Source organism: Pituophis catenifer, unplaced genomic scaffold (genome assembly GCF_029215685.1).
Source record: "Pituophis catenifer annectens isolate HBS135680 unplaced genomic scaffold, rPitCat1.0.hap2 SCAF_2, whole genome shotgun sequence".
In the NCBI taxonomy this organism is placed as follows: Eukaryota; Metazoa; Chordata; class Lepidosauria; order Squamata; family Colubridae; genus Pituophis; species Pituophis catenifer.
In genome coordinates this window covers 192,572,104-192,588,152 of record NW_027256882.1, presented here as the reverse complement: position 1 = coordinate 192,588,152, position 16,049 = coordinate 192,572,104, and positions in this window count along the sequence as shown.

Genomic DNA, 16,049 nt, shown 5'->3' with positions numbered 1-16,049 from the left:
TTTGGTCTGAAATCACTTCCCCCCTCAAATGCAGTTCAGCTCTTATTTTGTTTAAAGATATTAAATGCTCACTTATGGAAACCCCTGGCTTTACTCTAGAAGAAAAGAAATCCTTAGACATTCTTGTGGTGGTAGCTACACTGTCGCTGTGAAACAAATTAAACATGCATTGAATTATTTCTGAAACAGTCAAATTTGGTTTGATGCTATGATACATTGCAGGAGACACACTAGATATTATTAGGAAAAATGCTCTATGGTGTAAACAATCTATTTTTAAAGTCCAAGGTCTTCTTGGGGGACTAGTGATAAAAAATAGTAAATTTTCTTTCATAAAGACAACCTGGAGCTGTTGATACCATTCTTGCAAATTAATGCCATCAACCCTTAGTTTTGGGAAGTCACTGGGTAAGTTCCCCACATTATTTTGTCCATTACTTACAACCTGAGGTAGTCCGTGGTCTCGCAAGTGTAGGAAATTGCAAAACGGCATGGGGATGCTCGCAACGAGTCTGCGTGGTTCTCTGGCCAGTTCATGTCTTTCCGGACCATCTACGTAGTTTCGCACATGCGCGTTGTTCATTTCTTCCTTGGCGTCGTCGTGGAAGGTTCTCTCCATTGCGGCTCGCTCGCTCTGCTCTCCTTCCGACGAGTCGGTCTCTGGTTCGGTCTTAGGAGTTCTGATGACGGCGACTGCTCTTCTTTTTCTTTTGGGTGCGTTGGCACTTGCTTCGGTCTGTGGTGTAGGGCGAAATCGACATGGCTCTCTGGGTTCGGGCGTCGTCGCTCTCGAAGTCAGGATGGGAGCGCGCAGGTCTTGAGGTGTCGGCTTGTTCGCTTGCTTCTTCGTTGGCGCTTTGGAAATTTTTAATTTTGGCCCAAATGCAGCAAAAAGCGTCTTCATTGCTGACTTTACTTGAGATTTCGTTAAGTCATCTTCACTTTCTGATTCTGGCTCTTCCGAGGAGTTTGAATCCTCCTTTTCATTTTCGTTGTCTGATAACGTTTTTCGCGCCAGAAATTTTGAACTGAGCATTTTGATTGGCTCTGCTTCGCTCACCTTGGAGTCTTGTTGAAACCAAGATGGCTGCCATTCAAAATTTCGCGCGGGATCACATTTTTTCTTTTTCATAATGACTTTCTCTGTAGTCATATCACTCACAATTTTTTGGTCTTTAGGTTTCCCTTTGGTGATGTTTTTCTCTCTCGCTGCTCCGCTGTTCTTCAGCATTTCTTGGAGGTTCGCGATGAGGCTTTCATCATTCTTCTGGCTTTTTAATAGTTTTAATATCTCTGACCTGAGTTCGTTATTTTCTATTTCGATTTCCTCCTGGTCATCATTTTCATTTATTAATTCTTCTTCTTCAGTGGTGTATTCTTCGGATTCTCTCGAAATCGCGTTTGTGGATTCGTTGATTATTTCTTGTTCAGTTTCTATTTCTTTGCTGTAGGCCCTGGTGTTGGGCCTATCTTTCTTAGACATTTTTAAGTATTTATTGAGTCAATTAACCATCCTCTGCTACCAGCTTGTTGCAATATTTTCTGGATCAGACTCAATAATAACAATAAGAGTTAAAGGTTTAAATATACTTCCTTTTAATTATAACAGGCATTCTATATTCACTGAATATTCACAGATAGAAGCAAGGAAAATGGTGAAGGTGGCTCCTTATATATACAAAGGGTGGAGCCACGAGTGGGAGTGGTGAGTTATGAATACATTAAGAATCAAAGAATAAGTTAACCCCTGATATCCCATTTATACACTATTTACACATTAGGGAATAAGGCATTTACACCTGACAATATATTTAGTGTGTGCTCAAAAATTGTATCAGCTTTTAAAAGTTAAATAATTAGCTTATTCTTGATGTCAGGGTTTTTAACCTTTGGAGTGACCAATTCCCCAAAATGATAAACAAACTTATGGGGCTTCCCCCTCACGCATAACCAATTCCTTTATTGGGACTTGAATTGGGCATGAAAGAAGGATATCATTCACACTCAACAATCAAATTCTATTCTATACACTTTTATTATAAAAGCAATAGTCTCAGGTTTTAAAAAATATTTGGTTAAATAAATATACTCTTTGTGTGCATGTATACGTATTTATTTATTATTGGACTCCTCCGAGGATGTTCAAAAAATGTTGGTTACATTTCTTCCTGTATTAGAGATGCAATAAATTTAAGGGAACATTAATGCATATGTTTTAGTTATTCCCATTGATAATTCTTTGTTAGATATTGCTAAAGTGCTGAATCGGGTTGTGGGTAATAATTATACTTCAAATGTCTTTTTCGACCTCTGAAGAACTTTTATATCAAGTTTTACCAAGTTTGGAGTATGATGAAAAGGGTGATTCTATATTTTTAGAAGGATGAGTACATACCAAAATGTAAATTAATCTGAATTAAATTTGTCCACTCTTAGCCTTTGAATTGACTTTATATTCCCAGAGAAGCAAGATTAGAGAATATGATTCCATATCTTCTTAGTTTAATTTGCTGTTTGAAAATTAGATTTTCCAAAACATGTCACTTTTTAAATGCTTTGGAATAAAATCTATGAATTTGATAAATAGTTGCTACCATATGTACTGTTCAAACATTCAGTGATAAAAATCATGAATTAAAAGTTCAATCCAAATACCAAACAAAACAAGAATAGAATTCTGCAACTAGACAAAACAAAACTTTTCATTGAAAAAAAAAAATCAGTAAAATACTTAATTCAAATCCACACCATTAAATCTAAGTGTCAGCACTTCAAGCTGCATTTACTCCAGTGCTGACATAAGAAGGAGAAGCGGAGGCGTCTGGAAAGGGATGTTTAACTTTTCACCTACTTATTTTCCCTGGCGATAATATCCCCTAGGAGATGGGATGGGAGGGGGGAAATTCCTTTGAGCTGGAGCGGTAGATTAGGGGTAGAATGACTTGGAAGATGGCCAATGAGTGCAGAGGAGTGGGGAACGGAAAGGGAGGGTTTTTGGGTCTGGAAGTCAGTATTGGCTTCGATGGAGTCGGATTTTAGAATGTTGTGCTTAATAAATAGGAGTTTTCCTTCAAAGACTTTGTTTGAAATGCAATTTATTTGAGACGACCTCGAAACCTGACACAAAGATAAGTCTGGTCACCTCCACACCATACTTGAAATCCAGGCCTACCTTTGAGACAGTCTCTTTCACTCCCTACCTCACACTCGCCATGGATCAACGTGCTCACTGCAGTAGCAACCAGCGAAAGTCTTACACCTGTCCAGGCAAAGAGAAATTTCTAACAACTACATCTTCAAACCCTCACTAAATTCATGAATGTCCCTCAAATTAGTTCATATGGGTAATGACCAGTGGTGGGATTCAGCCAGTTTGCACCACTTCAGGAGAACCAGTTGTTAACTTTCTGAGCAGTTTGGTGAACTGGTTGTTGGAAGAAATCATTTGCCAGGCTCAAGGTTGACTCAGCCTTCCATCCTTTCTAAGGTAGGTAAATTGAGGACCCAGTTTGTGGGGGCAATAAGCTGACTTTGTATAAAATAAACAAAAGTATGAAGGCTATTGCTTAACGCACTGTAAGCTGCCCTGAGTCTCCGGAGAAGGGCGGCATATAAATATAAATCAAAAATTAGGGCAGAGAACCGATTGTTAAATTTTTGAATCCCACCACTGGTAATGATCCATTGAGAATTTCTGCTAAATAAGTTGAAAACGTGATGTGACTGTTCAAAAATAAATGTCAAACTGCAGATTAAAAAGTCTCCTGTTCAAATCCCACAACAGCTATGAAATAATTTACTGAGATTAAGAAGTTAAGTTAAATAGTTAATTAAGATGTTCTAGCAAAATGGATACAAAGAAGGATTCCAGCTGCTGACAGTAAAAATACTAAAGGTATGATTTTGGTCTTAAGTAAGGTGACCAGATTTTAACATTGGTAAAGAGGGACATTGTGGGCGTGGCTTATTTTGTGGGCGTGGCTAGCTGGTCATGTGACTGGGTGACCATGGCTATGTCTATAGGGTAAGGTGAACAGATGTTAACATTGGTAAGAAGGACACCATTGTGGGCGTGGCTTATTGTGTGGGCGTGGCTTGGAGGCCATGTGACTGGGTGGGCGTGGCTACCTGGTCATGTGACCGGGTGGCCATGGCTATGTGTATAGGGACTACTCAGAGGGCTGAAAAGTCATTTCTGACAGGTCCTCGCACTTTTGACTGGTCCTCACACTTATGACCATCCTCACATTTATGCCCATGCAGCATTCTTAACAACCATGTCACTCATTTCACAACTGCTTCTCTTCACCATGATGACAAGATAGGGCAAAAATGTAAAATGTGAGGACAGTCATAAATTCGAGGACTGGTCAAAAGTGTGAGGACCAGTCAAAAATAACTTTTTCAGCCCTCTGAGTAGTCCATATGCATTAAAGGATTACAGCAATAGAGAGGGATGATGGAATGGAAATTAGAGTAGGAGTGAGGGTAAGAGAGGGAGGAAGAGAGGAGGAGAAGGAGAAAGAAAGAGGAAGTAGGGAGGAGAAAAAGAGGGTGGGGGGAAGAGAAAGTAAGAAGGAAAGAAAAGAGAGAGGTGGTAGGTTTGAGGAGAAAGATTGCTGTACAATAAAAAAGATGAAAGGGAAGAAAGCCAACCCCAAGCAAATATAAAGATATTAAGATAAAGAATGAATTGTTAAACTTTAAAGAATAAAAGAGAACAAATATGAATAAATAGCAATAATTAGAAACACACATACAAACATACAATGTATTTTCTTTGAACAGAATATTTGGCTGGTTCACAAATTTAAACAGCGTTTAGTCATTTCAATTAAATTTACAATTTCTATATTTCCTTTTTGCCATATTTATTCCTCATCTATTTTTTAAAAAAACCAATATTACCCTTCATCCTCATCTCTCTTTTTTGTATATTAATCAATATGAACATGAATATTCCAATTATTTCCATGCAATCCAATTTCTTACAAATCAATTAATTATATTTACCAATAATAATAAACCAAATAATTTCTCCCATATATTCCTCCGAACCACAACTTAACCATTTCTGCTTTCAACACAATATACAATTAATAGTATCTCAATTATTACAATTCCCTAGTTAAATACAGCTTTTTTTCCTTTGTGTTTTAAAATCTTTTTTTTTTTTAATTTTTTATTGAAAATTATTAAAAAATACAGAAAAAAATATAATAATATGGATAGAATTGCAGAGAGTAATACAATACATATAGAGTTTTAAAGTATCAATTTTCGCCTGGAGAAAGTACAAACTTCCATTAAGCTAACTCATCAAAAGAAAGGAAGGTTTAACCAGAAAAAAAATTCTCAATCGTCATGCAGTACTCCTGGAAGTATTTACCCACGTTCACATTAAGGTTAATATTTTCGTTCTTCTTAAGATTTCTTTTTTTGCAGCCAAGCATACCATCTATCCCAGCTCCTATATAACCCTGATTCTTGTCTATCTCGCAAAAGTCCAGTAAGCTTGTCTGCTTCTGCACAATCCATGATCTTTGCAATTAACGTAGCCTCCGATGGGATATTTTTAGATTTCCATTCTTGCGCGAACGAGATCCTGGCTGCAATGATGATGTGGAGAGCGAGATACCAATTAGATTTGTTTAAATTCTCTGGTTTCATGCCTAGTAAAAACGTTTCCGGGTTCAAATCTATTCTACATCCTATGATTTCTAAAATCCATTTTTGAATTCTAACCCAATATTCTTTTGCTCGGGGACAGGTCCACCAACTATGAAAGTAAGTTCCCATAGCGGCGTTGCATTTCCAGCAAACCGGAGAGGTCCCCGGGAACATCTTCGATAATCTAGCCGGGGGCAAGTGCCATCTATATAGCATTTTGTATATATTTTCCTTATAGGAAACTGACATTGTTAATTTTAAGGTTGTCCCCCAGATTTCTTCCCATTTTTCAAGTTTAATCGAGTATCCCAAATTTCTCCCCCAGGCAATCATTGAGTCTTTGATGACCTCCTCTCCAATCCAGTCCATTAAGAGGAATTGATAGAGTTTGGATAATACCTTCTCATCCTTCCCCAACAAGATCTTATCAAGTTCCTGTAGAGAATTATAAATTCCTCCTTTATTTTTATCCTGAGCTGTCCTGGATTGGATCTGATTGTATGACCACCAATCTAGCTCATAGCCTAATTCCCCCAGTATATTTCGAGATTTTACTTTGCCTGAAGGATCCAACAGAGCTTGGTAGATTAGTGGTTTATTTCTGTTGTAAAGAGTCGGGTGTGTCATTGCCTCTAAAGGGGAAAGCCAAATCGGAGTCATCAGGTAAAATTTATTTCTTATTCGATCCCATATGGTCATCAAAACCTTTCGAATAAAGTGGTCCATAAAATATTTATGTTTTTGGGCCTTTCCTGACTCAGATAATAGTGCCACCCCTGTTGCAAATTGTGGCCTTCCAAGCTAAGGATTCTCCTCCTCCTCAAGGCAATCCAGTCTCTGATCCAAGTTAAGACAGCTGCCTGATGATAAAGCTCCCATTTAGGTAGGCCAAATCCTCCCCTGGAAGGGGATTCTTGAAGCATTTTCAATTTAATCCTTGGTTTTTTATTCTGCCATACAAATCTATGTATACACTGATCTAAAGAATGAAAAAAATTTGTATCTACTAAAACTGGGGCTGTCTGAAAGAGAAAAATCCATTTAGGCAGGATATACGTCTTAACTACTGCAATTCTACCTAATAATGATAGCTGTAAACTTTTCCATCCTTCCAACATTTCTTTAGTTTGACTAAGTAGTTTTTGGTAGTTGTCTTCTTTAATGGTCGAGCATTTAGATGAAAGCCAAATTCCTAAGTATTTTAGTTTTTTGACTATCTGGATCCCTAGTTCTTCCTCTAACTGCGCTTTTTGATTCTTCGTCATATTTTTAATTAGGATCTTGGTTTTATCTTTATTTAATTTAAATCCCGCTACTTTCCCGTAAGCCTCCAATTCCTGTAGCAGGATTGGTCCCGATTCCAAAGGTTCTTCCAAGACAAATATCAAGTCGTCCGCAAAGGCTTGGAGCTTAAACTCTTCCCCTCTGTTTCTTAGCCCTCTAATTCCTTGATTTCTTCTGACCTCATTCAATAATAACTCTAGGGTTAAAATAAATAAAAGTGGAGATAATGGACATCCCTGTCTAGTACCTTTACTTATATCAATTTTTTCAGACTCCTCCCCATTAATAAGTATTTTCGCTGTCTGTTTTGCGTATACTGTCCGGATTGCCCTGGTAAAACTTTCCCCGAATTCCATTTCGCTCAACTGTGCAAAGAGAAATTTCCAGCTCACTCTGTCAAAGGCTTTTTGTGCATCCACGGAGACCAGGGCCACCTGTTTATCAGAATTACACTCATAATATTCTAATATATTCATTATAGTTCTCACGTTATCTTTCAATTGTCTATGAGGTAGGAAGCCATTCTGGTCTCCGTGGATGTACTCATTCAGGAAAATTTTTAGTCTCTTCGCTAAAATCGCAGAGAATAATTTATAATCGGAATTAAGCAGGGAAATCGGTCTGTAATTTTTAATCAGAAGCGGATCAGTGCCTTCCTTCGGAATTAGTGTGATATATGCTTCAGACCAGTAGGGTGGCATTTGACCAAAGACCAGAACCTCATTAAATACTTGAGTCAAAAATTCCCCCAAAGTCTCAAGGAGGGCCTTATAAATTTCTACTGGCAGACCATCCGTACCTGGGGTCTTTCCCCCCTTTTGTTCCCTTAATACTAACTCTACTTCCTTCAAGGTAATCTCTGCATTCAATATTTCTCTCATTGGGGGTGGGACCATTCGGGGATCCGCTCTAGCCAAATACTCTCTAATCTCCTGGTCCTGTTCATCTCCGGCTGAATACAAAGCAGTAAAATATTCTTGTATTATTTTTCCTTTCCCTTCCTTATCCGAAACACATCTTCCCCTTTGGTCCTTCAAACAAACTATCCTATTTCTCTCCTGTTGCTTCTTCAGTCTATAAGTAAGCCATTTTCCTGCTTTATTTGCATGCTCAAAATGCCTTTGTTTTGCCCATCTAATTTTAGTAGCCAATTCTTCCTGATCTAATAGGTTTAACTGGTGTCGGGTTATTTTCTTCTTCTCAACTAGTTTTAAGTTCCCTGGGTCTGTCTGCAACCTCGCTTCCACTTTCTCCAATTCACACCTCAATTTACTCCGTTTCAGTCTTTGGGTCTTCCTCTTTCCAATTATATGAGATGATACTACTCCCCTGATCACCGCCTTCGCCGTATCCCAGATAATCTGTGGACTAGTATCCTCTTTCCTATTGACCCTAAAGAAAAAAACCATCTCCTCTTTTAGTGTTTTAAAATCTTGAACTCTCCTCCTAAATTTCCCATTTTGTTTGCAGTTTTTCACCTACCTTTTTTGGGGAGGAAAAATAAAAATAAAAATAAATCTCTCTCTGCCTCATTTTGTCACGCTGCACCAAAGACCCTGGTTTCGGTTTCGTTTCTGAAGCTTAGCTAGGGGAAAAAAAAACTGCTTTATACTGATTGCCTGTAGGGTGGCCCTTTGAAGCCCCGGGCAAGAGTTTAAACAGTTTTTTTTTCTTCTAGCCATCAGCTGGGGCTCAAGAAAAATCGGGACTTTTTTGAAACGCTGCGGGACGCGGAACAAATTGCTCAAAAGCGGGACTGTCCCGCCAAAAGCGGGACGTCTGGTCACCTTAGTCTTAAGACATGAATTTATGCTGTGCGTCTACCTTGAGGTAGATATAGGGGCTCTTTCTTCCATGACACAAAGCATTATCTGACATCAGTGAAGGGATCTCAACAAAGCCGTAAGAACAGGAAAGAGTGCTCTGTAAGTGAAAATGGGCCATGGCTGAGATAAATTATGAATTAATATTTGCATGTTCTGAACTAGACAAATAAGCTGAAAAAACTGAACAGTTCATGAACCCTAGACCAGGGTATCAAACTCGATTTCATTGAGGGCCACATCAGGGTTGTGTTTGACCTCGGGGGGATGGGGTGGGGCATGGCCAGCTTGACATCACTTGTGTCAGGGACGCCTGTGGTGGCCTGAGCGCTTTGCCAGCAAAAATGGGCTCCCAAGCTCCGTTTTCAGCTGCAACAGCATCCTGCAATCCTCTGCCAGTGAAAACGGAGCTCGGGAGGGCCGCACGTGGCCCTCCTGAGCCAGTCCTTTGCTGTTTCCAGAATGGCCCCACAGGCCAGATCTAAGCACTCTGTGAGCTGGATCTGGCCCCCAGGCCTTGAGTTTAACACCCCTGCCCTAGACCATTCCAAAATAGCAATTTTTGAAAAGGGTAGATTGCTAGTGGGAACTATTTCCCAGGGACAAGAAGTAACCTGATTTTTATTTTTATTTTTATTTTTGGCATAGTTTGAAGCAAATTGCATAAGAAAATTTCTTTTAGAAGCTCTTCTACAAAATAAAACAGAGAAAACCCATTGGTGAGTGGCTATGCCTAAAAACAACTACTTGTACTTTTCATGATTTGAAAAAAGATTCAGGGAAGATTTATTTTAGTCAAATTGATTTAAATCACCTATCAGAAGGAATGAATTTTAATATATCCACTAACAATCCTTTCTAGGAAAAGTGCAGTCATGTTCTATATAACATGAATAAAGATTTTTCTGGATTCAAAATTACAATTTTTGAGTTTTATAAAGTACCGACACATAAAGTAATATTTAGTTAGCAGTTTTCAGATTAATGTTCATCACATAGTAGTCTTAGTACTCAATAAGCAGAAACATATTTTGATGTCATTAGGAGATGAAGTAAGTTGAGTTCATTGAACAGAAGAGAGCTTTTGCCACAATGAGCTAAGAATAGAATAGAATAGAATAGAATAGAATAGAATAGAATAGAATAGAATAGAATAGAATAGAATAATTTTATTTCTATACCGCCCTTCTCCCGAAGGACTCAGGGCAGTGTACAGCCTATTAAAAACACAAGACAACATCGGTTAAAATAAGTTAAAATTATTAAATGAATTCGGCTCAATTTAAAATCCCAGGAATTTAAAACCCAATTTAAAATTGTTATGTTGATAGCCCAGCCTGGCGGAACAACAGGGTCTTGAGTGCACAACGAAATACCCGGAGGTCGGAGTTCTTACACATTTCCAGGGGCAGTTCATTCCACAGGGCTGGGGCTCTGTGAGAGAATGTTGACAGATTTTAAAACATACAAATAATCTTGTATGTCCTGGCTAGCTTTTTCATCAAGCAGTATTCACAGACTAGGACAGTTCAGCCAAGTCAGCAGAAGAAACTTAAAATATTGGCTAAGTGGAAAATTCAGACTCTACAAGACATGCAAGTCACTAGTGGGGACATCCCCAATAGTCTGTTCCACCTATTAAGTTCTTATTTTTTTTCCTTATGTCCTTTAACAATGTTCTTGAAAGGCTTGTCAGTTTTTCTTGGTTAAAGTGTCAGAAATAGGTTGGTGGTGCTGGACTCTCAATCATACAAATGGTGTTATATAAACAAATTAAGGCATTTTCCATCCACAGCTTCTTGCCAAAAACTTTGGGTTTTACTTCAAAATTGTGTTTGCCTATTTCTGCAGCTCTGACTGGTTTATAAAATATGTGCCTGAGCATTGCTTTCAGAGAATTAAAACAATATACATTGACAATAATAATGACGGTGATAGTACTGAAATGGTGCAATAATCTGGACAGGGCCATCTAAATCTATCATTGCAGCTAGTGACTGTTTGTCTGACATAACTAAATTCTGCACTAATAAATGTAGACCAGGATCTGCCTGTTTGAGGTGTGCATTTTAGGTACATAATGAAATCGCAATTGTACTTTGGTTGGAACCTCAAGAATTCCGTCTCCAGTGCATCTTTGGTATTCATGGTTAGTGTTCCATTTTGTTTTAGAAAGTTATTGAAAAGGAATTGACTCCCTTGTTGTTTTTCTTAGATGTAACCATGAAAGCCTCTATACCTTGGAAACTGAATATTACATTTACTGGAGGAAAAAAAAATAGATGTGGTGCCAGAAAAAGAGTTTTCTTGTGATACTTGAGAGATTGTCTTACCTCAGTTGTTTTTACCTGTCTGATACAGTTAGTCAGGATGGGCATCCTTCATGTCCTGTTGCCAAAGAATGCCAGTTGGCTCACCTTATGGAACATTCCTCCTCCAGAATGACCCCACCCTGGATGACCCCACCCTGCGGACCTTTTGTAAAGCCCAGAAAACCTGGGCTTGGGACTGGGCCACTGCAGGTGTGCAGGGACCAACTTCGTGGTTGTATTAATGATCTATCCATAATGGCATAATGGCTGCATCAATATTTGAAAGACTCGATATTTAATAAATAGCTTGATTAATACAATATAATGCTTCCGATTCTATATTTTCTCAAACCTTTCTTGCCAAAAGCCCTCCTAGAAAACACATTTGTTTCCCTTTCTTCTGCCATTATTTTGTTCCACTTCCAGCCCTCTGCCTCTGTGCCACTCTTTCCCTGCCAAATCCATTTCTCCCAACTTTATTGTGGTCCCATATCTATGGAGACAGGCCACATATGGCCTCCACTAGCTAAGGGTTGCTACTTCAAAAATGCCCTTGAATCAGTGTTTATAAATATGTTTGTGGGCTTTTTAAAACTTTCTCCCTCTTTTCTTTTTCTCTGTTTATTTCCTTTTTTTCTCCTTTACATGATTATGTTTATTTATTTGATTGGATCAACAGTTCCATAACTGTACAGGAGCAGGGAGAAGAAATCCACAGATTGTATACAGTGGTGAAATCCAAATTTTTTTACTACTGATTCTGTGGGTGTGGCTTGGTGGGCATGGTGTGGCTTGGTGGGCGTGGCAGGGGAAGGATACTGCAAAATCTCCAATCCCACCCCATTCCAGGGGAAGAATACTGCAAAATCCCCATTTCCTCCCACTCCTGGAAGAAGGATATTTCAAAATCTCCATTCCCATCCCACTCTGGGGCCAGCCAGATATGGTATTTGCCAGTTCTCCAAACTACTCAAAATTTCTGCTACCGGTTTGCCAAACTGCTCAAAATTTCCCCTACCAGTTCTCCAGAACCTGTCAGAAGCTGCTGGATTTCACCCCTGATTGCATGTGGACCTCAATGTCCCTTCTACAACTCCTAGAATACCTTAAACGTCTTTGACCAGCTTTAAATGGGATAGTATCAATCTTTTTTATCCTTTTTATGTTTTTAATGGAGAAGATGTTATGACACCTATTTCACTTCTTAAAAACACCCCAATTCGGCCAACTTTAAATAAGCCAAACAAGTGAAATCGCAAATACAGGAAACCACATAAGCCAAGAGACATACAAGTTAGCCGGGATCTTGGCTGAAAGACTGAGCACCCAAACAGGCAAAAATGCATGGCTCCCTCATAAGAAATGGGCACTATTTCAGAACTTAACAGTTTTTATCTTATATATATATCTGAAATGGGAGGAAATAGCTCAATGCATTTTCTTTTTCTTCCAAACAAAAGTATTCAGTTGAATTTCAGGTATTTTAAAATAAATATGGAGGGTATAGAATAAACTGTACCATTCTTGGCTCTATCCTCATTCTCATTACTGACAAGTCTAGAAAGTTTCTGGTTTCAGGAGAGAAAATATTGTGAAAGGAACATTTTCATAAGCCTCAGTAATAACAGGATGAAAAGAAAATATTCAACTTGCATGTGACCTGATTGGTGCAATCGATTTTCTTCCTCAAATTTCACATCACCTTTCATGATTGTATAAATGCTTCACTGCAGAAATGGTTCTCTGGAAAAAAGGTTTAATACAGCTCATCAAATATTGCTTACCAGTAAAGCTCAACATATTTTTTTATATGTTTTTGGCATTTTATTCTGGGGGTTATAAATCTCCTTGCATATTAGTTGTTGCCCTGTTTAAACACTGATATGTTGTCGAAAGATTTCCCAAATATATAGATCCATTTACAATGGCATGAACTGTACTGTACTGTAAACATGGAAATCTAAATGCTGAAAGTGAGAATTCTTTAAATTTTGTAAAAAAAATAAATGCTAAGGAAACAGAACAAACATATCATTAAATAGTATAATGTAAATAATTAAAAGTGAATTGTAACAATTGTCTTTGTCTTAAAATAAATAATTAAATGAATAATAATGATAGCATCTCCTTATCCCAGGTCCTTGGGAAGAACTCGATAGGTGAATAAAAATGGCAAATCTAATCTAAAAATCTGGCTGACTGTAATGAACCATAATAATTTAAATTAGTTTGATTTTTTTTAAAAAAAATGCACATATAGAGACTATAAGAAAAAATGGACTGGATAAATATAGTTGTTAAAGTATTATTATTCGATGTTCTTCCTATATGCTAACATCTAGGTCACTAATGGCCCCTACATACCTCTGTATTACTTTCGTGTTTAGATGAAAGTCTCATTATGTAGTCACAACAACCGTAATTGCTAAACCATCTGCTTTATTTATATATATTCATATATATTCATATATAAATTTTTACATATAGCATCCTTATGAAATATATCCTTCTAGAGTTATAATGATTGTTATCTGGATGATTCACAAACTATGTTTCTCCATTAACTACAACATTCTCATGGATACTGATAACAGGTTTATTTACAACTCAACTCGTTAAAAGTGGGATAGACTGATATTTGCATTTGAAGGCTTACTGAACACTCCTGTATACTTCTGTGCAGACCCCTTCTCAATTATAAAACAATACTTCGTCAATGGCCAAATGTAGGGATATCCTCAACTTCAGTCTCTGTAATCATAGATATATGGACTTTAATGGCCAGTCTCCAGCATTCTGTGCTCTTAACAGCAGGAGACCTGTGATTCTTTATAACATGTTAGCTTTAAGAAATTTATTGTTAGAATCTCTCCAATTTTTGGAGTGCTCTTGGGTGAGTTTTTCTATAATAGTGAAAGAAGTAGCCGAATCAAGCAACTTATGTGTTTCCAATAATACAATTGTATCAACTGGGTGGTCTAAGAGCACAAACTCTCTACCTGGCCAGGTTTTTTTTTAAAGATTTGAAAATATTCATGATTCTTTTGGTTTTTTAGTGGATGGAGAATTCATACTTCCCAAGAGCTGCTTGTCTTTCTGACCCTTGCAACCTCTTAAAGGGCTGTTGGCCAAGATATCTGGGATGTCTCTGTGGACATGCTCCACACAGTACTTGCTGCTGGGAGCAACGCAATCTGCATTGCAATGGAGGTTTGTGGTGGGGGTTCCTTTGTGATGGCTACAATTTGGGATAGAAGGAGATAGTAATGTTCACTCACTGGAAACACATGTGCACTGCACATGCAGAAGAAGCTATTGGAACCATAAAAAGACCTTGCAAATTGATAAGAGCTAACCCAGAGTTCCTTTGTTAATGTTAAAAACTTGTTTCGATATGCATTTTTATTTGCAGTAATAATACTTACACTATGAACTAAATCTGTATTTTTCCCACCAACCAGTATATTTCTAGAGAAAATAAAATTATATGGCACTATAAAAATCATTCATTTTCAAAGGTGAAGGAATAGATTTGCAGCAATTCTTCTATTTCCGTCTAATTGCTGTTTCCTCTTAGAATCTGCTTCAGCAATTTTTTTTGGGGGGGGAGCTTTGAAGCACATTTTAAGAGGGGAAGGTGAAGTGGAAAAGGAATCACCAAGAATCATCATTTCAATGATGAATTTCTTCTATTGGCAGAGAGACAAACCGGCTGGATACCATCCAATAGAATAATGTAAAGATTAGCCAAGCCCTCTATTTGTTACAATTTTATTATATATTTCCTCATTTAAACAATTTGCGTAATATACAGTAAGTATATTTAGAAATATGCTGGATTTAAGATAATAAGTTTTACTTTTAACTCTTATTGTTTATTTCTGGATTTGGGGTCAGGGGAAGATCACTCTAATGTTGCCAAATACTGCTTCAACCCATTCCTGTATCATTATTTTAAATCATCATCAACAACAATAACATCATCATCAACATCATCAGAAAAAACAAGAATTTATATGAATATTTACCAGTTGTAGATTAGAATTACACTTCTAAATAGTCTTCCAGTTGAGATTCATGACAGTAGGACATTTTTTCCAACTATGGGACTTCAAACTATTGTAGTATTTATGGGAAATGCTTCCAAAGTATAGGTTCAACATTTTTGCAATCAAAACAGCACATTATATTCTTTGGCAGCTAAACAAAAATAGAAAGTTACAGATGAAAATCTGGCCCCAAAGAAACCACATCATATTAAATATGATCTCCATTCTTGTAAAATGAGCACCTATATAAGTTTGAAAAATAAATAAATAAATAAATAAATAAATAAATAAATAAATAAATAAAATGAACTTTGAACAATTCTTCAGTAATTAGCTGAACACTTAATCGCATGAGTTTTATTGATTTTGACTGTGGTTTATATTTGCTGTTTCATACCTTGTTTCAATCTGCTTTTGAGCTGATCCAGGACTGTAATAAACAATATTGTCTTTCTTGTCTTGAACCCTCATTTTCCTCCTATAGGTTCCAATATATTTAAAGTAATAATAGTGGTGGTAGTGTTGTTGATGATGATGATGATAGCATTTTGTTGAATGAACCATGATCTATCCATTGAAATATAATTTATAGATGCCAGAATATTTTTCATTGGCATTGATTTATTGGACATTCCAATTTCATGCCTCCCTTCAGTCCCAATTTCTAGTGACATGTATTCCATAGCACATGACATACTCATGTTACAAACGTCTGTTACTTATTCTATATGCTCACACGATATTAATACTTTGTGCGTGCATGATTCATATTTGAATCCCGTTCCTTCTTCTGGGAAAATTCAAATATGGTAACTTTGTCACAATAGTATTCATTTCTTATTCAGAATCCTGGCACCTGGCAGGATAAATATAGACAATTTTATTTGCAAAATGCCATGCAAATTGATCAC